Below are 22793 nucleotides of genomic sequence, written 5' to 3'. Positions count from 1 at the left end.
CGATGCGGGAGGCGCCGTCGGAGAGGGTGAGGTCGATGGAGCGGATGCCGGGAGGAATGATGAAGCGCGTGGCGCCAGCCCACGGATCGTTGTTCGTGGCGTCGGCGCGCTGTGATGGTGGCGCTGAGTCGTCGTCGTCGGAGATGATGATCGGGTCGGCGCGAGTGGCTGGGGGAGGAGTAGGGTTTATGGTGAGTGGGCGAGCTGGGAGGGAGATGGGTGAGTCTAGGAGAACGCGGTGCGTGCCAAACCATATTTCGGAGGCTGGCGGTAGCGTGGGAGTTGGCTGGCCGGCGTTGGTGTTTTGGGTGGAGTTGGGCGAGGGCGGAGGGTTGGTGTTGCCGGGGTTGTGGTCGGTCATGGCTGTGGTCGGAGGGTGGTTGGCGAAGGGCGGGAGGGTGAGGGCTGTTGGATGTGTGGAGTTGCAGAAGGGAGCTCGGTGGCCGGAGACGCCGCAGCGCGCGCAGCGCACCGGGTCACGGCAGTTGTCGACGAAGTGGTCAGTGGCTAGACAGCGGAAACAGCGCGGCATGCGTGATGGTGAGAGCTTGGGGTAAGAAGTGTATCTCTTTATAGGGAGGTGCGGGGCGGTGGTGGAGAGGCTTACGGCGCCGCAGTTGGCCTTTGGAGGAGATAGGAGGGCGGCCTTGAAGGAGACCATGGGCGGCGTCTGAGGGGCCATGAATTTGACAAGACGGGGCGGTGAGAGCAGAGGGTTGCGTTGGGGGAGGAGAGGGTACTCGAGTGCATCCAGAGGCTGCATGCATGCAGGGACGAGCGGTGCGTGGGCGTGATCTATGTGGACCGCAGCTGCTCGTTCGGCGAGAAGGTTTGGTCCATGGTGGGCAGGTTGCAAGGAGCGAGAGGTGGGCTTCGTGTCCGATTTAGGCGAGTCGACCGCATAGGTGTTGATATCGAAAATAGGCAGAGAGGAGAGGGTGCCGTTTGTTTGTATGACTGCAAAGTTGGGCGGCGTGGCAGGAGATATGGTTTTCGGATTTAATTCGGTGGTAAGTTGATTTGATGGGTAGGTTTGCGTGGATGCCAGCTCATGTGTTATTAATTTTTTACAGCGTGGGCTGTGGGCGGCAGCGGTAAGCAGGGTGTGTTGGGCCTTTTTTTCTGTGGGAAATGATACAGGGGGTGTCGTGGATGGCTTACGGCCCAGCAAACCTGAGAGTGGCGTGGTTTGTTGCGTAGGCGGGAGATTTTTTGGGAGAGCGTTTGAATTTGAGTTTTTGAACCGTTGGGCCTGGATTAGGTTTGTAAAACAGTGAATAGTAACTCCGTGCAGGTTTAGCGGCGTTCGACGAACGATCTCATTTCTGACGTTGGATGAAGCAGCATATGAGGAGAAAAGAGTGTCATCGATTTGTCGGACCCGAAATGCTTCCGATTCCGCGAAGAAAAAGTCGAGCGCATTTTTTATTAAGAGCACAGAAGGTTTGACAACTTTTGAAATAAAGCAAATCCAAAAAGATGCAGATGGTATGTTGGTGGGGCAGTGGAATAGGGGATGTGTGACATCGGTATGATAGTTTTGCAGAATGAAGGATCTGAAGCTTAAGCCAGGGCGGTGTGGACTAACCTTTGCAGTTGGCGAGCAAGTGTGCTCCTCCTCGTCCGCTGACGGAGTGTTGTCGATGTTGTGGTGGTAGTAGGGGGCGTGGACGTCGGCCGTCGCTGTTGGCAGCAAGGGCTGAGCATAGACGCGAGGAGCATCACGGCGAGCAGCTTGGGATTCTTCGTGAGCCGCAGTAGGCGCTAGGTTGATGTGGTCGAAAATGAGCGTGAATCGGGTAGCCTTGATAGGTTTTTGTGTGAGGATGAGGTTCATGGTGGCTATGGAGGGGACGAAGAACTTGTAGCAGTAAGATGTGATCTGTTGAACTCGATACATGTTGGCAGAGCCTCCTAGGCAGGCTTGTAGTAGGACAGCGACGAGAAGTTCATCGAAGTGGATATCTGTGAGGTGGATGGAGGCTGTTAGTGGGTATGCCGGAGCAGAGGCTAGGATGGGAGATGTGAGGAGGCTGGAATGTTTCCAAGCATCTTCCGTGAACTGGAGTCCCATGGCGTTGCCGACGCCGAGGAAGGAGCGGATGGCGTGTTGGGCCGGAGCTAAGTCGTCAATGGAGTAGGCTTGAAGGGGTGGGAGGGGCTGTGGCGGCGGAGGAGGAGTTTTTTCGCCGGAGATGGAGGGTGGTGGGAGGCGCGGAGGGAGGGAGAAGGGAGGTGGAGGAGCCATCCAAGAAGGTAGCTGGTGTGACGTGAGTGGATCCGGAGAGCCAGGTTTCATGGCTGCATCCTTGAAGATTTTCGGGAGTTCATTCTCAGTAGCATCTTTGACCCGCAGCCGTCCAGCTGCTGACTCCATTGGTTGTAGGGCGGCCACTCCCTCCCTTGTCGCCGGCAATATTTGTGTGCAATCTTAAGCTTTACTGCTGGCGAGAGGTTCTGTTCAACCTCCAGGCCTTGGTGCCGAAATGGAAGCCCTCTAGCTCCGATGCGGTGTGCTCCCACTGCTACACCCCGAGTGGTCTCTAGTCCCCGGTGGTGTAGTGGTTGACCGTGCTCGGCTGCTACGGCAAGATTCCAGTGTAGAAGGAGCAAGAAGACCTGGGCTGGATTGCTTTTTTTATTTTTTTTATCTATGGTCTTTGGTGCAAGTTAAGAGCCTAGTTGTACTTTTAGTTTTTATAGAGGTCTTTCATGCAAATTGTACTCCACCTACTTTAGTACAAATGCAGCATTCGGGGTCCTTCAAGACCCCTCTACCAAGAAAAAAAGACAGTACATACCCCACATGCATGTTTAATGTTTGTATAAAATGATAGGCCATTTTTTCATAACAATAGGCCTTTGTAAGTACCCATAAATCTTAATCATTTCATCGTACCAATACATCATCATCATAAATACATTTTCTTTGTATTGGTTTATCTATGGTATAATCTATGGCTTGGAGACCATGGAAATTAAAGTATTCCCTCTAGCTAAATTAAGAGTAAATTTCAGTTTTTACTCCTTACTTTGATTTTTTGACACTAACTACCCCATTTAACATTTTTTATCTGTATTACCCCATTTAACAAAAGTTTTGCTAATTTTCACCCTCTGTAAGATTTTTCAAATGATTTGTAAAATACAGCCAGCAGCTTCCCATCGGCCAAACGCCCCACTCCAACATTCAGAAAAGGAAGTCACTTAGTTTGGCTCTGAAATAGCCAGCGATCACCTTGATGAGTTCCGCAAATCCGTACACTACTAGGAAAAGGCTTATAGCCGCACTCCTTACCGCCGGCAAATACAAGTTGAAGATGCCAGCGGTAATACCTTCCAGGGGGTCAAACACTACCGCCGGCGCAAGAGGTAGGATGGCGCCGGGGGTGCCTCCACTACCGCCGGCGAAATGGGCATGAAGGCGCCGGCGATACAATGGGCCGCGGGTCACAATTGGGCCTGGCGCTACCGCCGGCGAATTGGCCCCAAAGGCGTTGGGGGTAATGGGCTCTACCGCCGGCGAACGTGGCCAGTTGATGCCGGGGGTAACGGGCCCTACCACCGAGCCAGGGTGGGCCACCCAGCCTTCACATACTGCAGACGTTTGTGGCCCGTAGATGCCGGCGGTAACGGGCTCTACCGCCGGCGAACGTGGGCTGTTGATGCCGGGGGTAACGACCCCTACCGCCGAGCCAGGGTGGGCCACCCAGCCTTCACTTACCACCGGCGTTTCTGACCCGTAGATGCCGGCGGTAACGGGCCCTACCGCTGGCATTTTGATGTCTAAGCGCCGGCGGTAACCTGCGGCTGGCTATTAAGACGACCAGCCACCTACTACCACCCACACACACTCATATGTGATGGCAAATCAACCCAAGCACTAGTTAGCTCATTCCCCCACCTATTTTAGCTATTTCAACTAACAAAATATGATGTATTTGAGCAAATCATGCATTACCTAGCCCCTCTAGCATGATTTGCATGATCTAGATCTAGATCTATCTCCTCCCACCACCTTTTCCACTAGATCTAGCTAGATCTCTCTATTTTTAGATCTCTAGATCTCTCGAGCATAAAGTCGACGTGTGGCGTCTCTCCGGTGCTTTTGGACGTCGCGTCAACTAATAGGTATATAACTAATGAGTGGAATGTTCATGAGTTGGTGAAAAGTCGCGGTTATGTCACTAGTGATGGAAAAAGGCGGTTCCATATATGTAAATGCATTGTTTTGCATTTGTTGACGTGTGCAGGAACATTGAATTGCCAATGTTTTGCCGGAATGTTGATTAACTTCCGTTCCGGCGAATTTTTGGAACTCCAACATGACAATATTTAGCAAAGGTCATGCCGAATTTTTTCGTGAAAATCGAGGCGGCGGTTGTAACCAATTATGTTGTCTTGTAGGCGACGATGGTCATCAAGATGAGGGAAAGCGTCATGGATAGATACGTGGAACACGCGATGGCCGACATGTATCAAAAAAAGCGGAATGATATAATGTGTCCTTGTCGAAGATGCAAGCTACGGTCGTTGTTCGACCCCTTTTCAGGCATAGTGAATGAGCACCTGCTCAGGTATAGTTTCATGGAGGGGCATACTCAGTGGATGAGTGATGATGGAGATGATGATATCGAAGGTGATGATGATGGAGATGATGATGGTGGAGATGATGATAACGAAGGTGATGAAGAGGATGCCCCATACGGCAATGGAGACGAGGTTGAAGAGGATGGCGCACACATTGATGGTGATCAAGAAGGCTGGGAAGAACATGCGGCCGACGAGGACATTAGTAGAAATACCCCGCTAACCGCGGCCGTGCAGGACCGTCATGTTCAAGAACTTCTTCTCAGCAACACATCGACCGACCCCAAAATCGCTGGTAGACGGAAGTCTAAGCTGGATCAACTGGAGGTAGACTCGAGAACTCCGTTGTACGATGCAGCTTGTGGGACGGAGGAGAGCCGTCTGAGAGTAGCTCTCGATATTATGGAGATGAAGGCAAAGCACAAATGGACGGACACAAGCATGGACGAACTCTTCGGATACTTGAAGATCCACTTTCCTAAAGATACCACGTGTGCCGGTAGCCTCGGTACGCCTCATAGCCTTGACGTCATGCATATCACGAAGAACGTGTGCGAGAGCTTGCTTGGCACTGTGCTCAACATGCCGGAGAGGACCAAAGACGGGTCGAAAGCAAGACACGACCTGATGGCCCTTGATATCAGAAAAGAGCTTCATTTCGCGCCGGTTGACAAGAAACTGAGGAGAAGGAGACGGATGGTCGCAAACGCAAAAGGGTGGCCAAGCAGCGCGAAACTCCTCGCCCCTCCTGCTTCACTCTAAATCCCGATGAGCTCGAACAATTCTTCAAGTGCCTCCTAGAAGTCAAATTTCCCCTATGCTACGCGGGGCTGATACGCAGATGGCTGGACCCGACGAAAAAAATCTTCAGCGGGATGAAGTCTCATGACTGTCATGTCATGATGACGCAGATACTTCCGGTTGCAATACTGACCTGTGTAACGTCTTCGACGTCATCACTCGAAAGTCGATAACCATCAAGAAACTCGGGAGGCTGCAGGAAGAGATCGTCACCATCCTATGCGAGATGGAGATGTACTTCCCGCCCGCATTCTTTGACATCATGTTCCATCTATTGGTGTATATAGTGGACGATATCGAGGATCTCGGGCCCGCGTTCCTTCACAACATGATGGCGTTAGAAAGAATGAATGGCTTCATCAAAGGATACGTTCGTAACAGGGCACATCCGGATGGAAGCATCGTCCAGGGCTTTCTCACCGAGGGGTGCATCTCTTTCTGCAAGAATTATTTAAATGAGGACGACCCACGTCCTGTTGGATTGCCCGCCAACAAGCACCTCGGCAGATTCGAGGGAGTAGGCCACAATGCTGGCAGGAGGGAACTCGACGCGGATCAAGATGATAGGAGAACAGACTTTAACAGGGCCCACTTAGTAGCACTACAGCACATGAACGAGGTAGAGCCTTGGGTGGATCAGCACATAAACATGATCAAGAGCAGGGCTGAGAAGCCGATGACGGAAGAAGAGGTATTTAGAGCGCACAACTCCTCTTTTGCGCGCTGGTTCAAAGACCAGATTGATGCCAATCCCCCACCAATGGCAAGCGATGTAGACAAAATGATATTGGCCTTGTCTTATGGGCCCGCCCCCAACCTCATGACTTATCAGAAATACGATATCAACGGTTACACATTCTCCACGAAGGAGAGAGACAAAAGAAGCGACTATCAGAACTCGGGTGTGACGATGGAATCGTACACGGATGAAGAGAAGAAAAGGTACTACGGAAGGATCGAGGCAATCTGGGAGCTCGACTACGTCGGGGAGAAGCTACCGATGTTTCGTGTCAGATGGGCTACAGACGTCACAAAAGAAGATGTGTATGTCACCACCATGCGACTGCCCCCCAAATCCAAGACCAAGAACCCCACCACGCAAAATGAGCCTTGGGTATTGGCTAAGCACGTCGAGCAATGCTTCTTCATAACTGACCCATCAAGGCCCAGCCGTGTTGTCGTAAGGAGAGGAAAAAGGGTACTCGTCGGAATGGATGGAGTTGCCGACGAGCAAGACTTCGACGGCCTCGTTGGAGACCCAATGATGGAAGAACCCGATGAAGACGATAGAACCTACACACTAAGAAGAAGAAGAAGAAGGACGACGCTATCTAGGTCAAGTGTTCCTCCGTACACAAGGAGTCGCGACGATACCGGTGGGGTCACAAGGGCCAAGCGGAAGGGACTTTGAAGTCATTTGTGTATTTCTAATAATTATCTCTCGAACAATCATTTGTCCTTCTCAAGTGTATCCTAAATTTATGTCTTGGTTTTTTATCGGATATCGCCGAAAGGACTTTGAAGTCATTCAAGAATTAAAATCATAAATTTATGTCTTGCAATTTATCCTTCATTGGTTTATTTTATCAGATGTTGCCAAAGGACTTCACAATTTATCTAAATAACTAGAAACAATAAAAAAGGTCTTAAGAAAATAAAAAAGGGTGCCTTTTTTGCACCCACAGGGATTCGAACCCTGGGTGCTTCGGCTGTGCAGAACTGACTGGAACCACTGCATTAGCGAATCGTTTTTTGTATAATGAACCTGGTTTATAGAATTAATGGTGTCACCTGTTATCCCCGGCGAATTGGTCGATTTCGCCGGTGGTAAATGCACTTGGGCCCACATGTTAGTGGCTCAAATGTCACCGCCGGCGTTTACGGCAAAACGCCGGGGGTAAAGCATGCACGACTTAGTCGTTTGTTGGCCGCGCGTTGTTCCCCCCAAATCGACCCGCCGCCGTCGCCGCCTCCCGCAAATCCCCTGCCGCCGTCGTCGATCCACCGTCGCCGCCTCCCCCAAATCCCCCACCGCACGCATCTCCTTCCTGCCGTCGTCGTCGATCCGCCGTCACCGCCTCCCCCAAATCCCCCACCGCACGCATCTCCTTCCACCGTCATCGATCCGCCGTCGCCGCCTCCCCCAGACCACCGCCATCGACATCAACCTCAAGCTCGTCTGCTGCCGCCGTCGATCCCTCCACCGCAGGTGCGCCCCTTTCCCCTACCTTCCTCTCTCCCTTGTCCCGTTCCTCGATCCGCCTTCGTTCCTCACCTTGCCCCATTCCTCGATCCGCAGCGAGGCATCCAGCAGGGGAAGGCACCGTCGCCGTCGTTGTCTCCTCCTCCTTCTGCTACGCTGTCATCTCGCCAGCGTCCTCTCTCAACAGACCAGTGGTGTGCAACCTCGGCTACTACTTGTTGGATTTGTACTGTCCACTTGTTGCTGGTAGAGTTCTACCTGTTGATCTTGGTACCTTGTATTTCTTGACTCTGAAATGAGATTATCCAATCCAATTATCCAAAACTGTAGAATGCCCATGTAATGCTAGCTACAGAGCTAGCAATCATGGATGGCCTTTAGGTTAGGAATCGCACGGTTTAGTCATGCCTAGGGTTGAAGAGCAGTACGTATTTGCTTAGAGAGTAGACTACAGTATTTATTTTGCAATTCTGGATTGATGAATAACCTAAGTTTCCCTCGGCCACTGCAGTATTTAGTCATGCCAAGTAATTTCCATGATTTTTCTTTGCACTACTCTATGTTATATCTCTCTCTACTAATGTACTAACAACTTACATTTCTTTTTTCTGTGTTTGCATAGATGACGTACTATGTCGTCTACCACGGCAGGGTTTCTGGAGTCTACGAGGACTGGGAATACTGTAGGAGGCAGGTCCACTGTTTCAGCGGCAACAGTTACAAGGGGTACACCACTTTGGAGGAGGCGGAAGCTCGATACGCCAACTTTCGAGCGGGACAGAGGAGGGAGATGTGGATGACCCCTTTCATCGCGATGATGCTTGCCGCCACCGCCTCTCTAGTTTACTATGTCATTGTTGTTTAGCTAGGTCGTCGACTGGACTTATATGTATTTGTGTAATATGTGCTACTTCGAGTCGTGATGTTTGAACCATATGGTCGACACTTATGTTATTGATGCATGCATGCATGTTATGGACATTTGGGGACTTTCTAATGATGTGTATCATTGCCGATGATGTGTATCTTGCTAATGATGTATATCTTGCTGTCATTCTGCTATTTGCCTATATATTCTGTGTATATGCTATGAATTCTGATGTATATATGTTGTCTAATTTGAGTTTTTATTTTTGCTCCTGTTAATATTACCGCTGGCGAAATGGGAAGGCGCCGGCGGTAACAGCCTGATGCTCCTGTTAGTGTTACCGCTGGCGAAATGGGAAGCGCCGGCGGTAAGGACCTGAAGCTCCTGTTAATATTACCGCTGGTGAAATGGGAAGCGCCGGCAGTAACGACCTGATGCCCCTGGCGAGATGGGAAAGCGCCGGCGGAAATACTTACCCCCGGCGAATTGGGTAAAACGCCGGCGGTAACGGCCACTTACCACCGGCGAATTGGAAGGCGCCGGCGATGAGTCATTACCACCGGCGAGGTGATCGCCGGCGAATGCGAAGGCGCCGGCGGTAAGCCTTTCCCTAGTAGTGGTAGTGTGCGTCATCGATTTCTGCATCAAAGTAGTGTGCACGTACGTCTAACAACCTTGGGCGAAACTGAGTGATGCCGCATGCTAGTGTAAGTAGCAGCTAAAATCACCTACCATATGGCTCTCAGATTTTTAAAAGGATAAAAACTGCCAAAACTTTTTGCTAATGGGGTAATATGAATGAAAAATTGTTAAATGGGGTAAATGGTGTCGAAAATGTGAAACTAAAGGGTAAAAACTGAAATTTACTCCTAAATTAATTAACGTGGCTCAGGAGTGCACTTGTAGTGCACATAGTATATGATTGCGTCGAATAATTAGGGCCGAAATGAGTAGCAATTTCTTAGCTTGCATCGGGTACGAAAATGTCAAGTACTGTTGCAAGGGAGTCGACGTGCTTAACATTCTACTCCCTCCGTACGTCTTGCTTTATAAGACGTTTAAGAATTTTTTAGGTTTAGTATTTTCTTTCCTTTTCGTCTCCGGTTATATCATCTAAGCTCAATAGTTTAGGCATTAAACTGGATAGTAATAAAAAAGAAGTTTCTGTTTCGACTAGGGTCTTGAGGCATATGGAATTTGATCGTACTACGGTTATTCCTAAAGCTTCGATCGTGTTGGACTCCACCTATTTGGATGAGGAGGAACCGATTGCCACACCATATGGTCGGCTTCTTTCTCATCTTGTGGGTGAAGCGTCGGAGGTGAGTTTGGATGAGGAAGACATGTACTCTTTATATGAGTTAAAGACATCTCGCCAGAAATCCAAATCTTCCTCTAACAAAAAGCCACAGAAATGGTCAAAATTTTCCAAATCCCCCATTATTTCCCAATAAATGGCATGTTGCGAATAGAAGAGGTCTTGGTGATTTGGCTAAACATTTGCATTTTGCTGATTGCATTAGGGATCATAATTTGGTTTTTTGGCTATTTCTGAGACAGGGAGACGGGATTTCTCGCAAAGTCTACTTAGCCGCATATCTGGTGGTATTGACTTTACGTGGATATCTAGTTCACCCCGTGGTAGATCCGAGGGTATCTTACTCTGTGTCAGATAAGACACGATGGAGGTGTTAGCGCATTATGGGGGAATTCCACGTTAATTTTCACATTAGAAATCGAGATGACGACTTCATTTGGAGTTTTGTCGCCGTGTACGATGCTACCCAGGAGGATTCCAAGGCTGTCTTCGTTCGTGAATTGGTTAATCTTGGAAAAGATAACCCGTATCCTATACTCATAGGCGGGATTTCAATTTGGTGAGATTTCCATTCGAGAAGAGTAGAGGCAGATTTGACAATCATTGGCTGGCCGTTTCTATTCAATGCATTCATTGACAGTTTGGATTTACGAGAGGTGTCAATGGTTGGAAGATAGTTTACTTTGGCAAATAGTCTTCTGGAACCCACATATGATAAACTAGATCGTGTACTGATGGACACCGACTGGGAATTGAAATTTTCAATGATCACAATACATGCTCTAGAACGTATTGTAGGTTTTTCGGATCATGCTCCCATCCTATTGACCCCTGGAATTCCTAGACCACCGTCTACCCGCCGATTTAAGTTTGAACTCGGATGGTTATAACAGGAAGGTTTTCAGGATATGGTTAAAAGGATTTGGGAAATGCCTGTCGCTTATAGCTCCCCGATACAGAGGTGGAACAACAAAATGTGCGCCTTACGCAAACACCTGTCTGGTTGGGCTTGTCATACAACAGGTTTACTTAAGAAAGAAAAACAACGACTTACATCTATCATAGATGATCTCGAGTCTATTGCATAAGTTCATCTTTATCCGCGTAGAAGATTGAGCTAAAAAGCAAATCCAATGCGGATATAACAAAATTTCTGCGAGAAGAGGAGCTTAAATGGTACCAATGATCCAAAGTCCAATTTATTCTTGAAGGAGATTCGAATACAAGATACTCTCATAGTGTTGCCAACGGCAGGCATAGGAAGAAACTTAGTCGTTCTCTGGTACAAGAAGAGGGTACGATTGAAGGTCATGATCAACTTAAGTCGTATATTACAAATTATTATAAAGGTCTGTTCGGTGCACCAGTGGAAGGAAACTTCTCTCTGGATGAGTCTAGAACAGATGATGTTCCACAAGTTTCTGATGAGGAAAATAACTTCCTTACTGTGCCTTATTCTGAGGACAAAATAAGAAAGACGGTTTCCCAAATGGAACACAACAAAGCCCCGGGCCCTGATGGCTTCCCTGCTGAGTTTTATCAGTCTTTTTGGGATGTCATCAAGTCCGATCTTCTAGATTTGTTCGCTGATCTTCATGCTGGACAACTAGAGTTGTTTCGCCTAAACTTTGGTGAGATTATTTTACTGGATAAGGTTAATGAAGCATAAAGGATTCAACAATATCGACCTATCTGCCTCCTTAATGTTAGCTCTAAAATTTTCACTAAGGTTGCCACAATTAGGCTAAACACGGTGGTTGACCATGTAGTTCGACCTTCACAAACTGCTTTTATGCAAGGGTGTAACATCCTTGATGGGGTGGTTGTCCTTCATGAAATAGCTCACGAACTACATCAGAAGAAGTTGAATGGGGTTTTATTAAAGATTGACTTCGAAAAATCCTATGAAAAGGTGAAGTGGTCTTTCTTGCAACAAACTCTCAGAATGAAAGGTTTTTCTGAAGAGTGGCACACTCTAATTCATAGTTTTGTCTCGGGAGGAAGTGTTGCCATTAAAGTCAATGACGATGTTGGTAAATACTTAAAAACCAAGATGGGACTAAGACAAGGTGATCCATTATCGCCAATGCTATTTAATATAGTGGCGGATATGGTCGCTATCATGGTTGAACGCGCAAACTCTGGAGGCCAAATTGAAGGGGTTGTTCCCCATCTAGTGGATGGCGGGCTGTCCATTCTTCAATATGCCGATGACACAATTCTTTTTATGGAACATGACGTCGAAGAGGTTAGAACCCTGAAGTTGATTCTTTCAGCATTCGAGCAATTATCGGGTCTGAAAATTAATTTCCATAAGAGTGAGTTGTTTTGTTTTAGCGAGGCCTAAGATCATTTTGCTATGTATGCTGATTTATTTGGCTGCGGACAAGGCTAATTTCCTATCAACTACTTGGGAATACCGATACATTATCGAAGACTTACCAATGCTGAATGGAAATTGGTGGAGGAAAGATTACAAATTAGATTATATAGTTGGAAAGGCAAAGTACTATCCCTAGGCGGAAGATTAGTTCTTATTAATGCAGTATTAAGCAATATGGTATTGTATATGATATCTTTCTTCCAGCTACCTAAAGGAGTCTTAAAACGATTGAATTATTTCTGATCAAGATTTTTCTGGTAAGGGGATAGTGAAAATCGTAAATACCGTCTGGGTAGATGGAATGTGCTTTGCCGCTCTAAAGAGCATGGTGGTCTTGGAATTCAAGACCTCCAAGTTAAGAATAGGGCCTTACTTGATAAATGGATATTCAATCTACTTACCGAGGATGGCATTTGGAAAACATTACTAAGGAGGAAGTATATTGGCTCGAAGGCGTTATCCCAGGTCTATTGGAAGTCTGGGAATTCGCATTCCTGGGCTGGTCTTATGGCAACGAAGAGATTCTTCTTTTCATATGGAACTTTCTCTATTAGGGATGAGTCGGAAATTTGTTTCTAGGAGGATAAATGGCTAGGTAATGCCACACTTAGAGAAAAATATCCGGCATTGTACAATATTGTGTGTCATAAGGGCGATCCTATCGCTAGGGTGTTGGAAACTTTCCCACCAAATATGGCGTTCAGAAGAAGCCTAATTGGACCCAGGTAGGATTCATGGAATCACTTGCTACAGCGACTAGATTGGGTACATCTATCGCATTGGTGAGATGAGTTTCGCTGGAACCTTACTGGGAATGGTTCATTCTCGGTGGCTTCTATGTACAATACGCTTATCCAGTCGGATATTCCTATTGATAATAATTCAAAAATTTGGAAGATCAAGATACCACTCAAAATAAAAGTATTTACGTGGTATCTTCGTCGAGGAGTCATCCTCACCAAGGATAACCTTGCTAAACGCAATTGGCACGGAAGTAAGAAGTGTGTCTTTTGTCATCACGATGAGACTATAAAACACTTATTCTTCCAGTGTAAATTAGCTAGATCTATATGGTCAGCCATCCAGATAGGTTCTACCTTATACCCACCATGTAGTGTTGCGAATATTTCGGCAACTGGCTCAATGGTGTGGATACCAGGTTTACGCGTCTTATTAGGATGGGAGCGATTGCTATTATTTGATTGTTATGTCTATGTAGAAATGATAAGGTTTTTAACAATGTATCTTCTAATCTCATGCAGGTCATATAACGGTGCGCGGCTACTCTATGTTCATGGTTGCCTCTTCAACGGGTGAAACATCGCGACCTCTTTATGGAGGTGTCTACACGATTGGAGGATACGGCGAGGGATATTTTTCCCCAACATGGATGGCAGCGTGACGCTCGTCTAGGTCCTCCGGCTTAGACTTTATGTCCGTCTTGTATTCTCACACAGTATTGATTTCTTATACTCTTACTAATTCGTGGTGGTAATACCTGTACGGTTACAGTTGTGTGCATCCTAGCTATGCAGAGGCTGGGTTCTTTTGCTTCAAAAGTAATAAAGTGCCCTTTATTGAAAAAAGACTTATTTTTACTTGTATCTAGTTTATTTTGAGCGTGTCGGTTCATTTATTTTGTTTTGTATGTAGTCTATTTTAAAAGTGTCTAAAACATCTTATATTAGTGAATAGAGGAAATACATGTTCATATATTGCATAAGTTTTGTTTGAGACCATCGATAAAGTCGATCCAATACTCCTGATTTGTTTGCACAACTGCACTGCTCCACGGTAAATTTTCAAGGCTTGCACAGCTTCACGGCCTGAGGAAATAGAAGATAGCACCACATGTTGGTGACATTTTTGCACGGATATGGGTTTGTTTTTTGCAGAAAACACCACATTTTGTTGTAATCACTTGCACAAAACAGGTAACCTATTATTTAAAGATTTAATCGACAATTAATCTTCATCATCAACTGAACTGGTATGTTCGGACCAGTTCCACCAGATACGAAGCGAAGGCGGCTACCCTTCACCACGGCTCCCGGTGATCGGGAACATCAGCACGTGAGGTGCCGCGCTAACGGTGGGGATGCGACCGACATCGGGGCCGGGGGAATACATGGTCGGCATCCTAGTGCTATGTAACATCCCAAGTTTCAACCAAATGAATAAAGAGAGAGAATTTTAAATACTCAAATTTCACATCTAACAAAAACTTTTTATGCATATAGTGTTACATATAGTTTTATGCATAATGTGCATTCTTTTATGCCATTGCCATGATGAGTGTTTGATTGTGTTCTATTATGCTTAAACCCTAAATCAAGATCACCAAACCCTAGTTTGAGAGAAATAAAAGAAATGGAAAAGAATCCCATTTTCCCTCTCATACACATTTAGCCAATTTTTGCAAATCATCAAACAAGGCCTCAATTGCTTGTGCCATTGTTTGTAAAACACATATATATCAATAACACACCCTTTTGCATCAAAGAAACCCAATTCAAATCAAAGAAATTTTCAAATCCAACATACATATGATAATGGTCATTTGACCATTTTATAATATCTTCCCCACTTTGCACCCCTGGTTTTGACTTTTCTTAAACCACCCTCGGTCAACACTTGCCACCTCATCCAAGACCATGTCAAGGTGAACCTTTTTGGTGTTGACCACCAGTGCTGACTCTGACCAGGTTGACCAGAAAAGAGTTGACAAGTTGAGACATTGAAACAAAGAGAAGATGATCTCCATTTTGAAATCTTGCAAACTTTCCCCAAATTGACCACCACCACCATCATTCTACCTCTTTAATTATATGAACTAGCAATGTTACCCGCGCATTTGCGCGGCTAGATTTTATATAGACATTAATTTGTTTTCACATTTTTAGAATTCAGATTCAGTTTTTTATTACGATAAATTTTAGGTTTTTTATGATCTTAGATGTTTTATGTCACATTTTGTTTGTCAAGTTCACATAGATCATGTGACTTAAACTTTTTTTATAGAGTTTTGTTTCATTTTCGTAATACTTTGCGTCGAACAAAATATCACACCGAGCCCTTAATTCAGGACCGAGTTAAGTTCAACCCAAAATATTACTTTGGATCCATGTAGGAATTTGATGCTATTTTCCTTTAGCCATATTTAGTCATTTGATTAATTTTTTAACACATACCTAGCTTATTTATGCTGGTACGGTGATTTTTTCGTAAACAATACTCATATATGGGTTTTAAGCACCCCATTCATTCCCAACTTGTTTATTCACTACAAGCTTCTTGTATACCAAGTAAAATATCAATATCCTGTCTCTTAGCGACGACTATCAGACTAAATAATGGTCTTAGCCACACTCATGTGTTCATTTCTCTTCTGAAAAGCAAGAGAAAGTTCCCTTTCTCATCTCTACCAGTCAGTCGGCTGAACCCAATTAATTTTCTTTCCCGTTCACCTTCAATGCTTGCGAGTCCCTGCTCTTGGAAGCGAGGCTTGACCAAGGGGTGGACGCGCGGTTGAGCAGCAGAAACGTCGTTTCTCACCGATGTGGCATACATCAGACAGGGAGCATGCTTGAGGTAGTGGCTCTATTTGTGGTGTACGATTTGCATCTGCATGCTCCCGATCCAGCGATTAATCCAAGCATACATCCGTAAACTTAATCCACTTGCAGGTTGCTAATCCTGCGAGTTCAACATTCATGTAACAAAAGTATAGCTATCAGCTATAGATACTGTAGTACTAATTGAGATGCCTCATTGTTTCATAATCAGTTATTTTTCGACTTTATACAGATTTATATGAACCTAATTGCTACAAATTACCTTTTGTCACTACACAATTACATAATGTCGGTTATCTCATAAGACTTCAATTTTGAATATTGTGTGCTAAATCCAATTGTATTTATTTATTATCTCCCATTCTAGTTTGTCGGATCCACACTGGTAGAAAAACGGCCATTGGTCGCGGTTCGCAACTGCCATTAGTCGCGGTTGCGCAACCGCGACCAATTATGCGCGACTAAAGGCCCCCCCCTTTAGTCGCGGTTCCTTACGAACCGCGACTAAAGGCCCGTCCACGTGGGCGGCAGGCGAGCGCCGGGCGGAGGACCTTTAGTCGCGGTTCTTACGGCCAGCCGCGACTAAAGGCCTCCACAGGTTTAGGGTTTTAGCCCCCCCCCAAACCTGGTTTCTTTTTAATTTGTATTGTTTTATTTCTTTTGGGTTTTAATTTTGAAGGAGTTTCACATATTCTACGGTACTACATATATACATGCATATGAATGTACAATTTCAAACAAATTTGAAATTAGAACCAAAAAGAATTCAAGAGGAATATACAATATATATTCAATATCGGATGACCATATACAATTTTGAACAAGTTTCCATACATAATTTAGTGCATATAAAGTTCTACGTCCTCTACATAGTGTTCTCCTCTAGGATCGATGACTTCCTCGCGAACCATCCAGCTAGTTCCTCTTGAAGTGGTCGGAAGCGAGCTTCGGACTAAGCGTCTTCCGGAGGTTATTCCTCTTGATGTTGATCTCGGACGACTGGTCCCGCTCATTGGTGTATCTCCGGATCCTCTCACAAACATAGTATCCACATAGATTGGTCCCCGGTGGCTGAATATCCCCGAGTCCCAGGCACTCGCCCTTCTAAATTGTAGCTCTTTTTTGAATTCACCGACCTTTTCATCTACGAACCGTCTCCAAACCCTACGAGGCAAAGAAAATTAAATGAACAAGAGAGTTATTAATTAGTTACTTGATATTAGGAAATGATGAACGAAATAGGCCGATCGATATAGAGCGCAAATGAATGAAAACAATTACTTTTGCATCATTTTTCTCATGTCGGCCCAAAGCGCCGCATCCATATTCAGAGAGTCGTGGACGAGAACCGTGGAGGTGTGAAATTGAATTACCATCGGAATCCGGTGGAACCTGCGGACACGATACATGCACGATCATGCATAACTCATCGATTAGCCACATACCATGCATGGAGTAAACAAAAGAGAATGTGCTCAAGACAGAAACACTCACCCAAAATGGTAAGGAAATAGAATATCACTTTTGAGTTCCTGTTTTCTAAAAAACCGCCACAGGTCTTCCTCCACGTCGGCGGGTGGTGTTCTAACACATATGAATTAACGATGTGTGGGTCAATGAACCCAACATCATGGATGTTCCTTATTCGCATTCCCCGCTTCTTCATTCTGCATAATAGCGTACACAACAAGATAGTTAGGACAATATATATATATATATATATATATATATATATATATATATATATATATAGTGCAGGCAATGAACGAGATGGGGTAGAAATTAATAAATCACTTACAGAACGTAGCAAGTGATGATAGATTTGTCGAGCTCGCGCAGATTGAACAGCTGGAACAATTCACTCCGATGAATTGTTATATAGTAATGTTTGAAGTGATGCTCATATCTAACTTCCGCATAAATATAGTCTTTGGCGTTTTTAAGTTTTATGTAACCCTTGTACCAATTTAGCGAGACCTTTCATTTGTCGAGGTAGATCCTCTTCTGCGCGAGGCTCGACGAGAGGGCCATTCTCCACATATGTAAATACTACGTCCTTCATTGGCGCCTCATCAAGGCCTAACGAGTGCACGAAGAGTGATACCTAAGTTGGCCGCTTGTTCTCCGGCACTCGTTACGGTCAATCCATGTGCTGCCGCAGCTGCTATGATATCGGGGGCATCCGGACCGGCGGCTTGCACTATGAGCGGGGCGATCGATTGTTTACTTTGTTCCCCGAGCTGGGCAACTTCTTTCCCCCTTTCTAATTTTTTCTCGGCCTCCTCCAAGGCTTTCTTCTCCTGCTTCTCCGCCAACTCTTGGTTCCTCTTGAACGCGAGTGCTTGCCTACGAAGTTCACGTGCATAGTCGTCAGGCAGATTCTTCGCGGCTTGGGACGGTGTGTTCAAAAATGACTTAGCCCAGCTCTTTTGCTTCTCAGAAAATACTTGCTTGGGCTCGGGCTCTCTATTCTTCTTGCATTCCGCCTTCCATTTCTCATAATCGCGAGTCGCGGCCGCGTCGACTTCCTCGGCAGTACGTTCCCAAGGCCTCGTGGGGAGAGGCTTCAGTGATGGCTATGGTACCTTTGTGGTCTTAGGTACATAAGGGTCCGGGTTGATAGTCCAGGACTGCTTCTGCTTCTTCGCCGGAGGTGGATTGGGGGCGGCGTACGCTTACCCGCCCGGGGCGGACCGGGGGCGGCGGCTGCTTACCCGCCGGAGGTGAATTGGGGGCGGCGTCGGCCCTCGTGAAGGAGGTGTAGGTGAAGCACCACCACCACCACCACCACCGCCACCGCCACCACCACCGTAGGGGGTGGACTTGTTGGCGCCTCGCACGGAAACTTGATAAACTTCTTTTGCCATAGAATGAACTGGCGCTTGACATCTCCAAGTCTTCTCGCCCCTTCGGGTGTAGCAATGTCAATGTCCAGGTCCTCAAACCCTTGGACTATGTCCTCCACCGTGACACGAGCATAGCCATCTTGAATGGGGTTGTTGTGGTGGAGTGCTCCGGGTAAACATGGTAAAGCACTGCCGATGGCTACCTTCATGGACATGTTCCCGATAGGATAATACGGATGACATTCTTTCATCTCCTTTATATCGTCCACGGGGTAGCGAGGAGGCTCGGTGCAGTAATTTCCACCACCGGAGGCTCCGGTGCGGTAATTTCGATCGTCGGTGCACCAGCCGGTGGGGCCTCCGTGGAAGCCACGCTGCTTTCTGCTGCTGGCTTCCGAGATCCAATGGATGATCTTCATGCTTGCGCCCGAGCTGCATCTCTTTCGGCTACTAGTACACTCACGGTTTTCTTCATCACATCCATTTCCGATGCCAACCGCGCGACAACATCTGCTTCCCGATCCATCTTTCTCTTACGGCTTCTGTAACCGTACGGGTCATCGTTCTGGGGGAACCCTATTTTCCACGGAATGTGCCCCATGCCTCGTACACGTCCTCCGTGTTCAGGATTCCCGAGGGCTTTTGTCAGCGCGTCGTTCTCTCTGTTGAACTTGATCTTCCCCTCTTGAGCATCCCTCATTGCCTCAATAAGCTTTTGGGTGGGTTTAATTATTTTGCCCCGGTAAACACACTCCCTGTCTCCGGGTTCAGCGATCCCCCATGCCCGTACCACCGGCTTTTGGCCCTTGGGTCCCATCCCTCCGTACACTGGACCGGATTCCTCGCGCCCTCAGCTCGTTCTCCATCTTCTCCCACCTAGGCTCCCAAAGGCGATACCCTCCTGGCCCCATAATATGATTGTACTCCTTCTTAGCCGCATTTTCCTTATTTTTTTCGATATTTCAAGGAGCTGCTCCGATTTCTTTTGCTTCACAAATTCTGGCCAATCATGTTTCGAGTTTCTCATATTGTCCTTTGAAATCCGGAGTCTTGTTCTCCTTGACAAAGTCATGGGCTAGATTTTGCTTGAATTTCCGGAATGCGCGGACATCTTATGAAGAGCGAACTGTTTGACTAGCCTCCTCCTCTCCTTGTTTTCCTCAATCTTGTTACCCTCCTCATCGAATTTGTTGTATTCCGGAGGTAGAACGAAATGTTCCATAAGCTTCTTGAAGCAATCTTTTTTTGTTCTCTCATCGACAAAAGTGAAACCAACTCGTGCCTTCTTTGGCTCATTCCACTCTGGACGGTGATCGAGACGTTGTCTCTAACAATGGCTCCGCATTGGTTGACAAACTTGGTGGCGTTCTTGCGGGGCTCCAGCGGCCTGCCGGTTGCTTCCTCGACAACCTCGATGGTGCATGTTTCTCCTTGTTTCATCGTCTTGGTTGCGCCACGCTTTGACGACGTACTCGATTGTTTCGACGATCCGGCCGAGGGCTAAAATAAGAAAGAGAGTCGCGCGCGTTAGTACACACATATTTATTCAAATCGGTTAGTTTGTATCACCGGAGGCTCAATGTATATATATACCTCGGCGTCGGAGGTGGTTGCTACTTCCAATTGAAGATCGTCGTTTATCGACGTTTCTTCGGCATCATCTTGCTGACGGCGCCCTTCATCTTCACCGTCAAGGTTCAGATAAGAAGAGATATCATCTTCTTCTTGTCCGGTCGGCACATATACAATATCGCCGTTTATGATGCCGAACATATGGTCTTCAGCGTCCGGATCATAGTTGTCCATAATCGGGTCAGCTCTATCGTCCGCCATATGTCGATCCTGAAAACATGTAGTAAAAACAAATTAATTGTGTATATGCCGGCATTATCACATCTCTTCTACATATAAAGAGAGAGGGACGAGGGAGGCGAGAGGGGGACGCGTGTATTAGATGTGTATATGCGGACGATCGACCTCGCAGTGACCGCGTGACCGAGAGACCGGTGGCGGTGGCGAAGTGGTGGCGAATTAAAGGGCGGTGGCGGTGCCGACGACACATAACCCTCGCCGCCCCCTCTCGATCCCAAAAAAAACACCGCGCGTATACGGAGGGGGCGGCGAGCGCTGCCGGCCCCATCCGTATACGCGCGGTGGTAGCTGGTCACCGCGGCAGCGCGTTCCCATGCCGAGGTGGGCGCCGTCGGTGGGGAAGGACGACGGTACGGGGAAGAAAAGTCGACGAGCACGGCGGGTCCGCGTGTCGAGCACGTACGGTGGTTTTTTTAGTCAATTTTTAGTTTTTTTAAGTCAAATTTTAGTTCTTTTTTGAGACACCGGTCAATTTTGTGAGGGCCACCGGTCAATTTTGTTTAATTTTAAGTCACTTTTGTTTAAGGCAATTTTGTTTAATTTTAAGTCACTTTTGTTTAAGACAAATTTTAAGGCAATTTTGTTTAACAAATTTTAAGGCAATTTTGTTTAATTTTAAGTCAATTTTGTTTAATAAATTTAATGCAATTTTGTTTAAGTAAAAAAAACACAAAAAATGGGCCGCCGCGGGCCGGCCAGTCTCTCCTTCTCGCCTCTCCCTCTCCTCTGCGTAACGGCCGCGGCGGTGCGGCGAGCGGGCGACGCGGGCGAGCGGCGCGGGCGGCGGGCGAGGGCGGCGCGGGCGGCATGCTTTGGGCCGCGAGGGCGGTGCGGCGGCGGGCGAGGCGGCGGCCGCGCGCGCGCGAAGTGGCGGAAGCGATGTGGCGGCGACGTACGGCGGCGGGCGACGGTGAGCGACGGGGCGTCGGCGGCGGGGCGGCGGCGAGCGCGGCGCTCTCGGGCAGCCTAACGGCGACGAGGGCGACGACGAGCGCGGCGCGGCTGCGAGCGGAGAAGAAGCGAGTGGCGCGGCGGAGAAGAAGAGTGGCGCGTCGGTTCGCGCCGCGCGCATTTATAGGACCCCCTTTAGTCGCGGTTGGGGTCGTCAACCGCGACTAAGGTACCTCTAGTCGCGGTTGGCGACCCCAACCGCGACTAAAGGCTTTTTCGCCGGGTTTTTCGTTCCGCGCGCACGGACCTTTAGTCGCGGTTGGGGAGGCCAACCGCGACTAAAGGTATTTTTCAAATTACTTTTTGTTTTTCAAAATGTTAAAAATACGAGAAAAACTCGAGAAAAATAAAACTAATTCATTTCAAAATCATAAAATACAAATAATATATCAAAAAATTCAGAAAAATAAAACTAATTCAATTCAAAATGTTAAAAATACAAATAATATATCAATAAATTCATAAAAATAAAACTAATTCAATTCAAAATCTTAAAAATACAAATAATATATCCAAAAATTCAGAAAAATAGAACTAATTCATTTCAAAATCTTAAAAATACAAATAATATATCAAAAAATTAAGAAAAATAAAACTAATTCAATTCAAAATGTTAAAAATACAAATAGTATATCAAAAAATTAAGAAAAGTAAAACTAATTCAATTCAAAATGTTAAAAATACAAATAATATATCAAAAAAATCAGAAAAGTAAAACTAATTCAATTCAAAATGTTAAAAATACAAATAGTATATCAAAAAATTAAGAAAAGTAAAACTAATTCAATTCAAAATGTTAAAAATACAAATAATATATCAAAAAAATCAGAAAAATAAAACTAATTCAATTCAAAATGTTAAAAATACAAATAGTATATCAAAAAATTAAGAAAGGTAAAACTAATTCAATTCAAAATGTTAAAAATACAAATAATATATCAAAAAATTGTATCCGCGCCAGTTCTTCCCGCTAGCTTTAGTCACGGTTGCACCCTCCAGCCGGGACTAAAGCTTACCCAAACATCCTTATCCCACCCGCCACTTTCTTCCCGCCTCTGTCTTTTTCCCGTGCGACGTGTAGCCACCGCTTCCACGTGCCTCGCCCCGCCGACGCCGGCGTGCGACGTGTGTAGCCGTTGCTTACACGTGCCATGCCCCGCGTGCGCTATATAGAGCGACGAGTGCGGGCGCAACCACACGTCGCCACCGCCTCCGCTCATTCATCTCCGGGATGCCTCCACGTCGTCGAGGGCGTCCGGTTTCCGTGGCGTTCGAGTGCGTCCGAGCGGTAGGTTCACCGCCGAGATACGCGCCGGTGGCTTCCGCCTCACCCTCGGCACGTACAACACGCCGGAGCTGGCGGCGTGCGCTTACGACGCGGCGGCG

Source organism: Lolium rigidum, chromosome 4 (assembly GCF_022539505.1).
Source record: "Lolium rigidum isolate FL_2022 chromosome 4, APGP_CSIRO_Lrig_0.1, whole genome shotgun sequence".
NCBI classification, from domain to species: domain Eukaryota; kingdom Viridiplantae; phylum Streptophyta; class Magnoliopsida; order Poales; family Poaceae; genus Lolium; species Lolium rigidum.
Note: the sequence above shows the minus strand (reverse complement) of the source record.